The 16,159-nt window shown below is 43.1% G+C and overlaps 1 protein-coding gene across 1 annotated transcript in view; it reads left to right on the plus strand.

The window, feature by feature from the left end:
- ADAMTS18 (ADAM metallopeptidase with thrombospondin type 1 motif, 18) overlaps positions 1-16,159 on the plus strand; it is a 131,144-nt gene that overhangs the window by 37,364 nt on the left and 77,621 nt on the right. The gene's annotated exons all lie outside the window — the stretch shown is intronic.

Genomic DNA, 16,159 nt, shown 5'->3' on the forward strand with positions numbered 1-16,159 from the left:
CTGCCTCCTGCATGCCCTCTACCTGGGATCGAGCCCGCTACCCAGGCATGGGCCCTTGACTGGGAATCAAACCAGCAACCTCCAAGCTTTGCTCAGTGGAAGTATTGTAGCCAGTGAGGTATCCGAGGTGCGATTATTGCTAATTGAAAACTTTTCCCAATACCCCGCCGTGACGACTTGAAATACAGTCGGCACTGGCAATATTTGACGGTCTCTAAGGAGACTGAAAAAAACAAACACAACAAAAATAAAAACAGAAGAAGCAACCTCCTGGTGCAGGGGACCACGCCCAACCAGCTGAGCCACACCAGCCAGGGATAATTATGCATTTTTAATGTAATATCTTCTGTGTAATGGTGATGAAACCGATTACAGCAAAGAAAAACTTAACGTGATGTATTAACATAATAGCCACAGCAGTTGGGAAGTCTGACATCCTCTTATATTTGTACTTAAGAACATTGGAAAAATTAGGATCCTGCCCCTTTTTTTTATAAATTTCACTCATAAGGGAATAAATAAATGTGCAAAGTTCCTCTTTTCTATATGGTTGGTTTTTCTTCTTTCCCACATCTAAAACAGATTCTAAAACTAATTTTTATTCTTTGCTGTACTTGTGGTAATAATAGCATCAGATCTGGAATAATTTGATTGGCACATGTTTAGTGGACAAAACTGGGATATTGTTGAATGCGAACTCTCTGAAAATAATAATGTTTTTGGAATCCACCTGGTTTGTGATTTTGGGTTTACAGAATAAACCAATCCCTGTTTCTCATAAGTCTTCCTGGAACCTAGATTTCCCCTGTGTGCCGGAATTTAGAGCTTACTCTTTGCAGGTTTCCTCTCGACCAATCGTCTTACCTTCAACATTTGTTTTTCCATTAAGATTTTTACCTTTGAATATTTCCTGCGGTTTTGGTCTAAAATGATTTTTCAACCTTGTGGTTCTGATAACAACTTCCTTCAGAAATTATACTAATCATGTGAAACTGGTACATAACCCATATGGTGTCTGGAAATAGTTATTTTTAAATGACTTTATGCTGAAATGTAGTCATATTTTTGTAAAAAAAAAAAAGGCTGTGATCTGTTTTTAATTTGCAGCAGTTTGAAGCCATATTGATTTTTTTTTTCTGCTGATATTTCAAATTTCCCTTTATGGCAAACACAGTAAGTCGATTAACCTCTTGACTTCCCTTGCAGTCAAGTGGCAATAGCTTTATTTACCCAATTGGAATGTCTAGAGATTAAGAAGTCTTTGATTCAATGTACGACTTGGCAGAGGGCTGTGGGGAGTTACAGACAGATGGCTGTGTCTAGAACTCCAGCTTGGTAGCCAAATGGTTAGCGAACGCCCTGGTGTTCCCATGTTCCCACACCAGCTGGGTGGCCCTGGGCAAGTGGCTTCACTTCTGCTGAGTCTCGGTTTCCTCATCTAGGAAATATTAATCGTGTTTTTCCTACTCGAGAACGCAATGAGATGAAGCAGCTTGGCCCTCCGCCCGGCTCCCAGTGGGAAGTGCTTTGTAAGCATTGGAAACTACTACTCCTAACACTGGTACTTGTAGTAACTGTGGCCGTGGTTAGAGTAGTAGCCATCCATCACATTTCTCTAGAGTGGATCTAAGACTGCCCAGAGGCTTTTTTCAATTTAGGTTTCTCCAGAGTCCTGTTTGCTATTGTCCATTCCATTCTTTTATTAATTTTTTTTCACTTCATTCTCGATGTCAGGGCCTTTGGTTAGGTGCAAGAGATGGAATGATTATTTTTTAAAAGGTATGTTCCTGCCCTTGTGGGATTTATAGCTTATAATCTTGTGGGAGCAGATCTGTCCATTAAGGAATCACGGAAACATGCAATTACAGCTTCGGTAAGTGCTTCCTAAGAAAGGGACGCGGAGCAAGGAAGGCGTGGAGGGGGGTGCAGAGGAGGCTGCCGTGAAGGAAGCTGTGATTAAGCTGAGAAGTGATGGGAAGAGGAAACCTCATGAACCTGCTGGGTAGAGGGAATGTCTCGTTCCTTAGGAGGAGGAGGAAGTATGGCATGGCTGGAGGAACCAGGGAGGCCACCATGGAGGGGCCACACCGGATGGGCAGCTGGAGGAGCAGGGTCCTTGGTGTGGCTGCAGCGGTGGGCAGGGCCAGACCCCAGGGACCTAGTGCGCTTTCAGAGCACTTAGGCCTCCTCCCTACCAAACACTCTCCCTCCCCGCCTTCTCCCTCCATCTCAACACACATTTACCAACTGATAATCCAGTTGGAAAGAAGATGTAGGTATGGTTTCTAGTTTCTCCTGAGGTCTCCTTTGGCCCTGTGGCTCAGGCTCTCTTTCCTCAGACCTACTTGGGCCTGTAATAAGATTGTGGTGAAGCGAGGCTGATAGGGAAGATGGTCCATAGTCTCACCAGCTACAGGCAAACAGCTTCCTGTGCCTATGATTTTCTGTATGTTGAGAGCCTGGACATGGAGGAAACGTGGGTTGTAACTTAGGTGCAGATGATCTTGTTACCTTGCTGCTTTGCTGCACACCCAAGTGTGAGGAGAGCTGCAGTGGTTCACCCGTGGAGCTTATAAAAGCACTTGCTGCCCTAACTGATTTGGCTCAGTGGATAGAGCATTGGCCTGTGGACTGAAGGGTCCCAGGTTCGGTTCCAGTCAAGGGCATGTACCTTGGTTGCGGCCACATCCCCAGTGGGGGGTGTGCAGGAGGCAGCTGACCGATGCTTCTCTCTCATTGATGTTTCTAACTCTCTATTCCTCTCCCTTCCTCTCTGTAAAAAATCAATAAAATATATTTTTTTTAAAAAAGCAGTTGCTATAGGACCATCCCAGACTTGATGAGTCGCAGTCTATCATGGTGTGTGGCCTGCGCAGTGATAATCATCTCAGGCTCCCCAGAGGTTCCAAAGCATGCTTCCTCAGCTCTGCAAAGGCGGTGTCCACACTTCTGTGTGTTTGGATCCATAAGCCAGAGATCTCTATTATTTTATTATCTAGAGGCCCGGTGCACGAAACTCATGTACTCGGGAGTGGGGGGTCCCTCAGCCAGGCCTGCACCCTCGCGCAGTCCAGGAGCCCTCAGGGGATGTCCGACTGATGGCTTAGGTCTGCTCCCCATATATTAGTTATAACACTGATAACTAATATTTTTTTATGTGCTAGTATTGAACAAATATCTAATTCTCTCATCAGCCACGCAAAAAAAACTAGGCCTAAGCCGTCAGTCGGACATCCTTAGCGCTGCCACGGAGGCAGGAGAGACTCCCACCACCGCTGCTGTGCTCTCCAGCGTGAGCCCGGCTTCCGGCTGAGCAGCGCTCCCCCTGTGGGAGTGCATGGACCACTAAGGGGCAGCTCCTGCATTGAGTGTCTGCGCCCTGGTGGTCAGTGTGTGTCATATTGACCAGTCATTCGCCATTCAGTTGATTTGCATATTAGCCTTTTTATTATATAGGATTCCTCAAAGACAAATTCACCTTTGCAGATTGGTTTTCAATGCAAAGAGAAGAATAAGAAATAAATTTGCATTTATTTGTTAAACATATGTGTATACCTGTACATAGTTACACATATATACATATACATGCATGCATACATATATACCTGGGTGTATGTGCCTATTCTTTGTTGCCTATTGGTGACAAAATATCCTGTTTTGTATTTTATGAAGTGATGTTGCTACAAGATTGCAGTTTGGGGAATAAATGTGGAAATCTATGTTAATATCAATCAACTAAGTTTTTATTGACAGGTCCAAGAATTTCAAAAGCCTTAAGAACTGCCTGCTTTTTATGTTAAGTGTTTTCTTGAAAAATTTCTTGTAAGTTACATTTTGGGTGGGAATGTTTTGTTAGCAGTGCAATTTTTTTTCTTCAAATTGAGGTAGAATTAACACATAGCATTGTATTAGTTTCAGGTATGCAGCATAATGATTAAATGACTGTGAAACAGTCACCACGGTAAGTCTGGTTGACATCCACCACCATGCATAGTTAAAACGTTTTTTCTTGTGATGAGGACTTTTAAGATTTACCCTCTTAGCAACTTTCAAATATGCAGTACCAATCTGTTCTCTGTATCTCTGAGTTGGCTTTTTCTTTCTTTCTTTTTCTTTTTGGATTCCACTTATAAGTGAGATTATACAATATTTGTCTTCTCCATCTGACTTAGTTCACTTAGCATAATGCCCTCATGGTCCATCCATGTATTTGCATATGGCAAGATTTCCTTCTCTTTATGGCTGAACAATAAATATTCCATTGTGTATGTGTACCACATCTTCCATTGATGAATACCTAGGTTGTTTCCATATCTTGGCTAATGTAACTAATGGTGCAGTGAACATGGGGGTGCATACACCTTTTCAAAGTAGTGTTTTCATTTTCTTAGACTAAATACCCAGAAGTGATATTTATGCTGGATCATGTGGTAGTTCTATTTTTAATTTTTTGAGGGACGTTCCTACTATCTTCCGTAATGGCTGCACCAATTTACATTCCCACCAATTGTGCACAAGGGTTCCCTTTACTCCACATCCTTGCCAATATTTGTTACTTCTTACCATTTGTTAAACGGGAAAGCTATTTTATTCTTATTCCTAAGGTAAATCAGATGTACTTAATCTCTGGTAGATCTTTTTTTGTTTCCTTTCTGTTTATTAGGATATTACAAAATACGTTCGATTTCTTTTGACACAAATTTCTAATGCCTATGTCATATTTGCTTCCTTCCAAAACTTTCTTCTCAAAAATAACACTGATAACTAATATTTTTCTATATGCTAGTATTGAACAAATATTTAATTCTCTCATCAGCCACGCAAAAAAAAAAGCTTTTGTATTCTCAATTTTTAAATGAGACTACTGAATTTCAGAGAAGTTAAACAACCTGAAATCTATGATCAGTATTTAAAACTAGGCTTAACTAACTTCTTGTCTATTCTGTGACTCTGGGCTGTCTCTCCACGTACAAAGCAATGAATAGTTTATAAACAAACGCCTAAGTGCAGGAACCTAGTTGTGAAGTTACGTTCAAAAATCTCTTGGCAGCAAAATCAGTGCCTCCCCACCCCCACTCCACCCACATGACTGCTAAGGTTGTATATTCATGTACAGTGGTATCAAGTTTAATGGTTTCTGGAGGGGGGGGGGGCAAATTTTTATAACAAAGTTGATGGTCTTGAAAGAAAACAAACAAAATTATCATTAATCATGCGGAGCCCTGTTAACGTGAGTCAGATATCTCAGCAGCAACAATCCCATTGGGCTACACGCAGGGTTCATAGCCAGGACATTCGTCAGTGTCAGAGGACGCTGGAAGGAAGAATGGACCTGGAGTGAGAGTCACATTAGAGGCCGCTGGACCATAACGGGCCCGGCCCATTGGAGGTGTTTTGTTCAGGCTGGATTTTATGGCAGCTCAGGGTTTTGAAAACTGTCCACTGGGCTGTGCGTGATGTCAGTGCAAACGGCCGAGCCCCTGCTGGCTCAAACCTGCCTGGCTCCCCATTTGGGGTGAACTGCACACCCCCAGGCAGCCTTGCATTAAGTCCATGGTGCGGTAGACACTGTGCTGAATTAGTAACTGACCTGGGAGGGCTGCACTTTGGGTTCTAGGCAGAGCTTGGCCACTCCATGACCTCCTACAAGCCACGCCATCCTCTGGACAACTATTTTTACTTCCATGGTGACCAGGTGGTCACTGGGACCCTTTTAGTTTTATTTTTATATATTTTTAATTTACAGTTGACGTACAAGATTATATTAGTTTCAGGCGTACAACACAGTGATCACACATTCATGACCTTACAAAGTGATCGGTCCCATAAGTCTAGTGTCCATCTGTCACCATAGGTAGTTATTACAATATCACTGACTATATTCTCTGTGCTATACTTTATATCCCTAGACTGTTGTTATAATTGGCAGTTCATACTCCTTAACCCATTCACCTTTTTCATCTCTCCTTCAAATCACCTCACATCTGGAAACCATTTATTTATCCCTATTCATTTGTTCTCTATATCTATGAGTTTGTTTCTGTTTCATTTATTCATTTATTTTCGTTCTTAGATTCTACATAACAGTGAAATCATATTGTCTTTCTCTATCTGACTTATTACACTTACCATAAGACTCTCTAGGTCTATCCATGTTGTCACAAGTGACAAGATTTCATTCTTTATTATGGCTGTGTACTATTCCATTGTATATATGTACCACATCATCATTATCCAAATGTCTTTGAGTAGACACTTAGGTTGCTTCCATATCTCAGCAATTGTAAATAATGCTGCAGTGAACATGGGGATGCATATATCTTTTCAAATACATGTTTTGGATTTCTTTGGCTATACACCCATAGTTGCTGGGCATTTGAGGATCCTCCCCAGAGGTCCTCAAACTTTTTAAACAGGGGGCCAGTTCACTGTCCCTCAGACATTCCACACATGCGCACTGCGGGCCCGGGACGAGTCGGCTGCTAAGCAGGACAGGCAGCGGCGGCAAAAACACCCGGCGGGCTGGATAAATGTTTTCGGCGGGCCACACATAGTTTGAGGACCCCTGCTCCATACTATTTTCCATAGTTCCACCAAGAGTACATGAGGGTTATTTTTTTCTCCAAATCCTCACTAACACTCATTGTTTGTTGATTTATTGATGATAGCCATTCTGACAGGTGTGAGGTAATATTTTATTATGATTTTAATTTGCATTTACATAATGATTGGTGATGTTGAACATCTTTTTATATGTATAGTGGCCATTTAAATGTCCTCTGAGTTTGCAGGCCTTCCCTGAGCTAGTCAGGTTAGCATGTGACTCCTTTTTGTCCACATTCTTTAATGACACCTCGTCTTTTAGACACTGTGAGCTCTCCATGCTGTCTGAAAGTTTCCATGCCAGCCCACTCATCATGTCAGTATAGAAAAGGATTTAATAGTTCACACTTATTCTTTTACTTAATGCCTGATTAAACTTAATAGTAAATGAAATGCATTGCTATTATTATATCAAAAAGATATGATTTTAGTACTTAATGCAGAGGGATTTGCCAACTAGGGTTCAACAAGGACAGAAATACTCACTGATGCAACAAGTAATTTTCATGCCCAGTCTATGCCAGGAATGGACCAGGCACTGGGAAGACAGCAGTGCACAAATTGAAGTGAGCGCTCCCCTAGAGCTTACACTGTAGTGGGAGAAAATGGACCATAAGCAAATACATGTGCAATCATCAGCAGGTAAAGTATTATGAAGGAATGTAAAGCAGGGAGGTGAGCTTGGGGAGTAATGAGGTGGAAATTTCATACGGGGGGAGGGGGTCAGGGAAGGTCTTACTGAAACAGACCCATGAGCAGGAAGGAAATGAGGGTGTGAGGCAGGTGTGGGTGAGTGTTCTGGGCAGAATAAACAGAACTTATAAAGGCCCTACACAGGAGCATTATACTTAAACATCTTGAAGAACAGCCATCAGGCCAGTATAGCAGGTGCTCATTTAGTGAAGGATGACCAGTAGGAAGTGAAGTCAAAGAGGAATGCCTGAGTTCAGATCATGAAAATCATAAAATAAAAATGACAACACCATGGAGACCATGACAAATACTTTGACTTTTACTCTGTCCTGGACCGGAGCTGACCAAGAGTTTTGAGCAGAGGAGCAAGGTGATACCACTTGACCTTTCCTTGCCCATAATATTACCAGTTGTGCCCGGCACATAGTATGTGGTGAAAATTTTGATTCAGTGGTTCTCACTGTTTTTGTACAATTTCCTGTATGATGACTGAGTATCCTCTATGCGGGAGGCACTGTTTTTCTGTGATTGAAGTTTCTGTGAGCACAGGTGGTCAATGGAACTATTTTCTTAGTTAATAGCAGTACGAGTTACATTTCTCAAAGTTGAGGCACCTTTGTCCAAATCACCAAGCCCCCTTCTCCCATGATAGAGATGGACCCCTTGGCAAGGCTGCTGGGAAACTTAGAAAGGGACCTCTCTGTTGATCTGAAGTAAACTCCTGGAGCCCCTTGCCTGCCACCTGCATGAAGAAAATAACACCTTTTCTTTCTGTTCAACCTGAAACCAAATATAGTTGTTGTAGTTTTTTTATTGTTTTAAGATATTATCATTCCCATTATTTTTTTCCCTTTTGTTGAGTTTATTGGGATGACCCTGGTTAACAAAACTGTACAGGTTTCGGGTGTACAATTCCACAACGCATCATCTGTACACTGTATTGTGTGTTCACCACCCCAACTCAAGTCTCCATCCATCACCATTTATCCCGCCTATACCTTGCTTTCCCTCTAACCCCAGCAGACTATAGGTTGTTCATAGGGTCTTTGCAGGTATTAAAAGGGAGATCAATAGAACTTTACTGTTGACTCCTCCCCCTCCCCCTGGCTATTGGTACTTTATCCGAAACACCCTCATAATCACCATAATTACTTGTTATTTGACATTAGGAGGCTCCAGCCTGTTTGCAGCAAGCCTCTTTTAGTTTTATCTAAGACTGAGGAATCATGAAGGGTTGGTTTCCAATCCTGCCTCCCTTCTCTTCCAAACGCATGTATGCCATGACATTGAATTTCTGTGTGTAAGTAGATTGAAATTCCGATCTTTAGAAGTAGCTTGACATCTTTTAATTTCAAAAGGAAAACAAAATATAAATGTGTGGGACCATGGACAACTTACTAAAGTTGATGGAAGAATGGGAGCATGGTGCAGCCAATATAACTTTCTGCTCTGTTCAACATGGTAACCGCTCGCAACACGAACTTGGAATGTGGCTAGTGTAGCTAAGAAACTGCACTTTTAATTTTCTTTAAATTAAATTGTGTTAATTTAAACATAAATAGCCACATGTGGCTAGTAGCAGCTGTATTGGACAGTATAGCTTTGGTGGGCTGAAGGAGTTGTCTATAGGAAGTCAGCAGAGTGGGTGACAAAAATGAAATCAAAGGCTCTTTTCATCGTTCATCTATCCAGTTGCCCACCAAAGAGATCTGAGTACTTTCCTTAACTACCCAAACCCAATAATTAAACCCTTGTAAGTCTACAGTCTTCTTTTTCCTAATTCATGTGCTTTATTCCATCTTTACCACCATTGCCTAATCTCCATTGCCCTTTTCTCGTGCAGAAACCAGGGCAGTAGACTCGGAGGGATTGCTTAAGTCTCGATTCTTGTCTTCCTTTCAATTAATTCTTCTTCCATTGCAGCCACATTAACTGCTCAGGATTAAGTCCCTGATGACGCTCCCATTTTTCTCAGGATGAAGCTCAAAGTCCTGAGCTTTAATGAACATAATGGCTTTTTTGCTTTGTAAGTTGTAAAGCTCTGACTATTTGAACAGCAGATTAATGTACGTTTTATTAATGATATTTCTATTTGGAGTTACATGTGGGTACACATTATCTTCTTAGTATTTAGGGCTTTTAAAAGTCTGTCCCTTTCTGCTCTCAAAAGCATGTGCATGCCAGTGCACATAAGCATTCTATGCTTGACAAATCAAATAGCTGCAGGCAACCAGCGCTCTTTCTCTTTCACCTCTGCTCCCTCACCTGGATACCCCGCCCCCGCCCCTTGCTCACCTGGCTGACACCAGCCTCATTAAAGACTAAGCTTAGATATTCCCTCTTCCAAAAAGTCCTTCTAAGAATTTGTTAGGTGCCCCTTCTATGATTTCCCCAGCTCCTTGGGGGGATGGGTGGGAGGGCAAAAGGGGGCTGTCTTTCTTGTGATGTCTGCTTAGCTGTTGGTCCCCCTTGTCAGAATTTCAGCACCCTGGGGTGCAGGGGCCAGAACTGTTTTATTCCTGATCCCCAGGGCCTAGGTCAGTGCCTGGTTCGTTATAAATATTCAATATTCATGAATGAGTTGAACTGACAGTTACATGTTACCACGTGGGGAGTTTTCCAAAACCCCTACCCCAAAGAAACAAATTAAAACCAAACTCTTCATATAGGCTTTCATTTCATATACAGTTAGTGGAATAGATAATATAAAGCTTGGGATACTCTTATTTTTATTAAATCACATCCCTGGTTCTCCACCTAATGACTTCTTTACTTAGGTGACTGCCGCCAGCTGCATTAGTGGCTGCTGTCTTGTCACAAAAGCATCAGACATTACTCTTTTGTTGTTGTTGTTGTTAATCCTTATCTGAGGATATTTTTCCATTAATTTTTAGAGAGAGCAGAAGGGAGCGGGGAGGAAAGAGAGAGAGAGAGAGAGAAACATTGATGTGAGAGAGACACATTGATTAGTTGCCTCCTGCATGTGCCCCGACCAGGGCTGGGGATGGAGCCTACAACTGAGATATGTGCGCTTGACCAGAATTGAACCTGGGACCCTTCAGTCTGAGGGCCCAGGCTCTATTCATTGAACCAAACCAGCCAGGGGGAGACACTACTCTTGGTACTTGGAATTTAGGAACAAAAACAAAACAAAACAGGACAAGATCATGGCAAGGTTCCTCCTCTCTGCTACCCCACATGCTACTGGGACAAGATAAATAATCAGTCAGAGAAACAATACTCGCAGGTATTGAAGCAGCAAATGAAATAGACCAGCCAGGCGCTGGCTGTATGTCAGGCACTGTTCTACACAGTTTATGCCTTCAGTGCTCATCCCAAGCCCATGTCTTTCATTCATCCTCAGGTAGCAGGCGCAAAGGGTCAAGTAACTCAACCAAGGTCACAAGTAGTGGAATCAGAACTTGAACCCAGATATTTGGTTCCGGTCTGTGGTGTGACCACCACGCTGCCCACCGTTGTGATGTCAGGAGGGGTGTTTTTAATTAGAAGGTCGGGGAAGACCTTGCTGAGAAGGTGAATTCAGCCTTGCAGAGAGCTTGGGGTTTCCAGTGTTCCTCCCGGAGAAAGCCCCAAACAGGTTTGACAAGTTTCAAGAACAGCAGAAAGGCCTGCCTGCTCAAGAAGTATTAAAGCGGGGTTGGGGGTGGGCACAGTGGTGAGAGATGGAGTCCCAGAGCACATCAGAGCAGGCACTGTCTTTCTTACTCCAGCTGCGTTAGGTGGGTCCCGGCACCCAAATGCGGGCAGCAGCCATTAGGTAAATAAATCACCTATTGGGTAGCAAAGGGCCAGTTTTGCTCGCAGGCTTGGTTGTTGATGGATAAATGTAAGATATTAGCTGTAATCTCAGTACACGTGTTATCTTAGCTATGGTTGTAGACACAAACAAAACTCTCTTTTTTGGCACAAGCTAAAGAACTCAGCATCCTGCTGCCGATGTCCTTCATGTGATCATGGTAAACCACCGCTATGCAGCCTGTAATCTCTGATTCAAGGAGAAACATGACAGCAAAGCAATTCGCTTGAAAACACTTCACACTGCAATATGAGAACAGGCCATGGGGTAAACTGCAGGCAGCGGGTGGAGCGTGAGCGCTGAGTTACGATGAGGCTGTCTCCGTGTGCGCGCACTGGCTGGGGCACCCAGATTGCTACCAGCACCTGGCCGCCTGTCTCTATCAGCAGTCCGGAAGCCTGCACATACTTGAAGTACAGCTTAGCCTAGGACAGTGTGGCCGGAGCCGTCTGACATTTTGAATAACTTTGCAAACCGATCCCTAACCCACAACAGACTAATGTGTAACTATTGACATCAGATGGAAGTGATCCAACATCTGGCAAGAGACCACTTCTCGTCTCCCTGCCACCCTGCACTTGTAGCAGGAAGAGAGCTCGCATGACTGTTGGGGAAGCCAAGGAAACTCTGAGAGCCGGAGGGAAAACTTGGAAATCACCACACATACTTAATTAATCCCTCTGTTGTATGTTAACGAGTTAACAGCATATGCCTTTGCCTGACATCCTATCTTATTTATGTCATTCTGAAGCTGAGGCTGGATGGAGGGTATGACTTTAATTTAACGCAAATGGTCCTTGGCTATTTTTGCCCCCAGGCTCCCCTCCTCCATCCCCAGCATCTGTTTGGAGGAGTAATTTGGATGCTACAGAAGGCAAGTTTGGTTCCCATAACAGAAATGTTTACCCATTTGCAGGCTTCTGTAGTTTGTTTCTGCATGAAGGCACCAAATATTTGCAAACTCACAGGCTTTACAAGGTAAATAAACGATGCTTCTGTTGCAACCTTCTGAGAAAGCTGTGTCTATCTGCCGTCCCATGCAAACAGGGATCATTTATCGATCTCTTAATGAATGCCTGTCGCCAAGCAGTGTGCTTTGCCTTATATAATCCCAAACAGTGCTAAAAAGTAGACTTCTATGTCGTTCTCGTTTTACAGGTGAGGAAACTAAGGCTAAGGGGGGAAGGGAGGAAATGCAAATGGTTCAAGGTTGCAAAGATTTTCGTGTGGAACCAGAACTTGACTCCAAATCCCCGTTCTTTTTCCCTTTGCTCAATATAGACTCTTCATTCATAACCAGATTCTTTTGGGTCAATAACTACATCTGCGGAGTTAGCACTATGTTCGGTGATCTGGCAGGTAAAAAAAGAAGGAAAAAGAAATGTCTCTGATAATAAGACATGACTCATATAAGCAACGCATCAACTATAGGGTTGAATTAGGGCAAAGGTCGCAAAGCCAAATGTGGAGGCACCAGACTAGTAATGTAATGAGGGACCGTGGAACAGTGGGGAGGGTGGGGACTGTGATGAACTAAAGAGCATATGCCATATCTGTTCCTGGTGGGGATAGGTCCTTGTCCCCACCTGTTGCTACTGGGCATGGATTTCTCTGAGACTCACACAGGAGAACAAGTGATTTTTATTTGCATGGAATCAAACCCTTGAGTTTCCAAGGTCTCATTTCCCTTTATCCTGCCAAGAAAAAAAGTCCCATTTTGCCTTCAACAGGGCTAATATCAGAGAGTGTCCAGCGTTTCCTCTCCATGTTAGGGCATAGTCCAACCCAGCATCAGGCTAGCTTAGCTTGTGTTTCCCGCTGCAGCCCATCAGTCCATTGCATGGGGCGGGGTGTTGCATAGCCAGAGAGCCAAGAAAGGATCCAGAGCCAAGAGCCAAAAGAGAGAATTCCTTTGCTTAGGGGAGCGTGTATTCCCAGCTTTTTGCGGGCTTGCAGTGGCCTGGCAGTTCGGGCCAATGATGTCTGTTCCCAGTTTTGACAGAGCAGCACCTTCCGAGTCACTCCGACTTCACTGCCAGGCATCCATTTCCCCTTTGTCCAGTCTCTTCCCCAGAGATCTGCGGGGAGTGGGCCGGTGGTTCCCTGGGGAGTGTGAGGTTGCAGCTTCCTGCTGAAGCTGCCCAGATGACATGCGTGTAGTGTCTGGCATCCCCCTTTGCTCCTTTCCTGTTATTAATAACTAATTACAATGGTATCATATCCTTAGGGGGCAGCCTTAGCTGCTGCCCAGTAGTTGTATATACAAAACAGAATTTCTGACTTCTCTTGAAAAATTGAATTGAAATGGCAAAATTGGGTTCAAATTCCTACATGGAAAAATGGTTCAATAGTACACAGAGTTGAACAGCAGAACCTAATGGGGAGTGTTTTCAGCAAGATGGAGGAGCAGAAATTTACAGGGCTTGTCTCATAGAAACATCAATTTGAACCCATTCATTTAAGCAAAAACCTTCACAACAACTAAGCTAAGTGCATTGAAGACTTAAACGTAAGACTGAACGCTGTAATGCTACAAGAAGAGAATATGAGGGAAAGGCTTCTTGACATTGGTCAGGGCAATGAATTTTTGGATATGACCCCAAAAGTACAGACAACAAAATAAAAATAGACAAATGGAATGGTATCTAATTAAAAATGATCTGCACAGGAAAGGAAACAATAAACAAAGTGAAAAGACAACTTATGGAATGAAAGAAAATCTTTGCACACTGTACATCTGTTAAGTGGTTAATATCCAAAATATGTAAGGAACTCAAGAGCAAGAAAACGAATATCCTGATTTAAAAATGGACAAATGACCCGAATAGACATTTCTCAAAAGAGGGCATTGAAATGGCCAACAGGGATATGAAAAAATGCTCAACATCACTAATCAAGTAAATGCAAGACCAAACCACAATGAGGTATCACCTGACACCTGTTAGAACAGATATTATCAAAAAGACAGGAGGAGATAAGTATTGGGAAAGATGCTGTACACTTTGGTGGGAATGCAAAGTCATTATGGAAAATAATATGGAGGTTCCTCAAAAAAATTAGAAGTACCATATAACCCAACAATTTCACTTCTGGGCATATATCCAAAGGAAATGAAATTGGGATCAGAAAGAGATATCTGCACTCCCATGTTCATTGCAGCATTATTCACAACAGCCAAAATATGGGATCAACAGATAAGTGGATAAAGAAAATGTGGTGTGTGTGTATGTAATATATATAATGGAATATCATTCAGCCATAAAAAGGAGAGAGTCCTATCATTTGCAAAAACAAGAGTGAACGTTTTGCTAAGTGAAATAAGCCAGGCACAGAAGGACAGACACTGCATGATTTTACTTACATGTGGAATCTAAAAATGTCATACTCATAGAATCAGAGTAGAATGGTAATATCAGGGACTAAAGGGGGTGGGGGATAGAGAGATATTGATCAAAGGATACAACTTTCAGTTATGCAGGATGAATAAGTTCTTGAGATCTACTTGAGGCACGGTGACTATAGTTAATAGCACTGTGTTGTATACTTGAAATTTGCTAAGAGAGTAGCTCTTAAGTATCCTCCTCACATATGCAAAATATATGGCAACTATGTGAAATGATAGATATGTTAATTAGCTTGATTTGGGGGATCATTTCCCATATGCCAAAAGATAATATACAGTTTAAATCAATGGTTCTCAACCTTCTAGCCCTTTAAATACAGTTCCTCATGTTGTGATCCAACCATAAAATTATTTTCATTGCTACTTCATAATTGTAATGTTGCTACTGTTATGAATCGTAATGTAAATATCTGATATGCAGGATGGTCTTAGGTGACCCCTGTGAAAGGGTCATTCGACCACCAAAGGGGTCGCGACCCACAGGTTGAGAACCACTGGTTTAAATATATACAATTTTTATTTGTTAATTATACATCAACTAGAGGCCCAGTGCATGACATTTGTGCACTGGGGGAGGGGGGGGTGTCCCCTCAGCTTGGCCTGTGCCCTTTAGCAGTCCAGGAGCCCTCAGGGGATGTGCAACTGACAGCTTAGGCCCACTCCTTGTTTGGGACCCCTTGTTCCTTACCGCCCACCAGCAGCAGAGGTGGGAGAGGCTCCTGCCACTGCCGCTGGTCTTGCCAGCCATCAGCCTGGCTTGTGGGAGCGCACTGACCACCAGGGGGCAGCTCCTGTGTTGAGCATCTGCTCCCTGGTGGTCAGTGAAAGTCATAGTAACCGGTTGTTCTGCCGTTTGGTCAATTTGCATATTACCCTTTTATTATATAGGATAAAGCTTGGGTGGAGAGGGAAACCCTACCAAGGGCCAGCTTCGACCTGCAGGCACCTGTTTGTAGTCTGTTCTGGAAGACTGGTTTTCAAACTCTAGAAATGTAGACTGTGAAGGTCTGAGTTGGGTACAGGTGTCTACGTCTTTAAGCTTGATATCCAGCCAGGTTGAAGGTGGGCTCTAAGGCCCCTGACTGTCCTCTGATGCTTCGCAGCACCACCAAGAAACGTGTTTATTGCTACGTGTGTGCCAGGCTCTCACACAGGCTTGCCATTTTGTGCAGAAATTGTATTTTGCATCACAGTAAGTAACCTGCATGTCATCCCAACTCATAAAAAGAATAGAATTACAGAAGTAGCAGGGCCCTTAAATTATCAAGTCCAATGCCTGCATTAAGTAGGTGAGAAAAAAAAAATGCGAGGCAGGAACGGTCTGCTGCTAAGCAGTTGTGAGACTTTGGTCAATTTCTTTGTTCTTTCTGGATCCCATTTCCTTTCCCTGTAAAATCAGGGGGATGAAGTACATAATTGCTAACATCCCATAATCCTATGATTATTTTCATTGGTTTTACCTTCAGGCGGGGATTGAGGAGGGGCAGGAGGAGATAAATAACTGAGGAAAATTGGGACCAGCCGTTTCCATCGTGGTGTTCATCTCTGGCTCTTCCGCACCACCCGCGGGAGAACGTGGGCAGTCCGGTCAGTCACCCAGCCCCTCCGTGCAGCCACCCAATCGGTGGACGCCACGTGGTGTG

This window comes from Myotis brandtii, unplaced genomic scaffold (genome assembly GCF_000412655.1).
Source record: "Myotis brandtii unplaced genomic scaffold, ASM41265v1 scaffold165, whole genome shotgun sequence".
In the NCBI taxonomy this organism is placed as follows: Eukaryota; Metazoa; Chordata; class Mammalia; order Chiroptera; family Vespertilionidae; genus Myotis; species Myotis brandtii.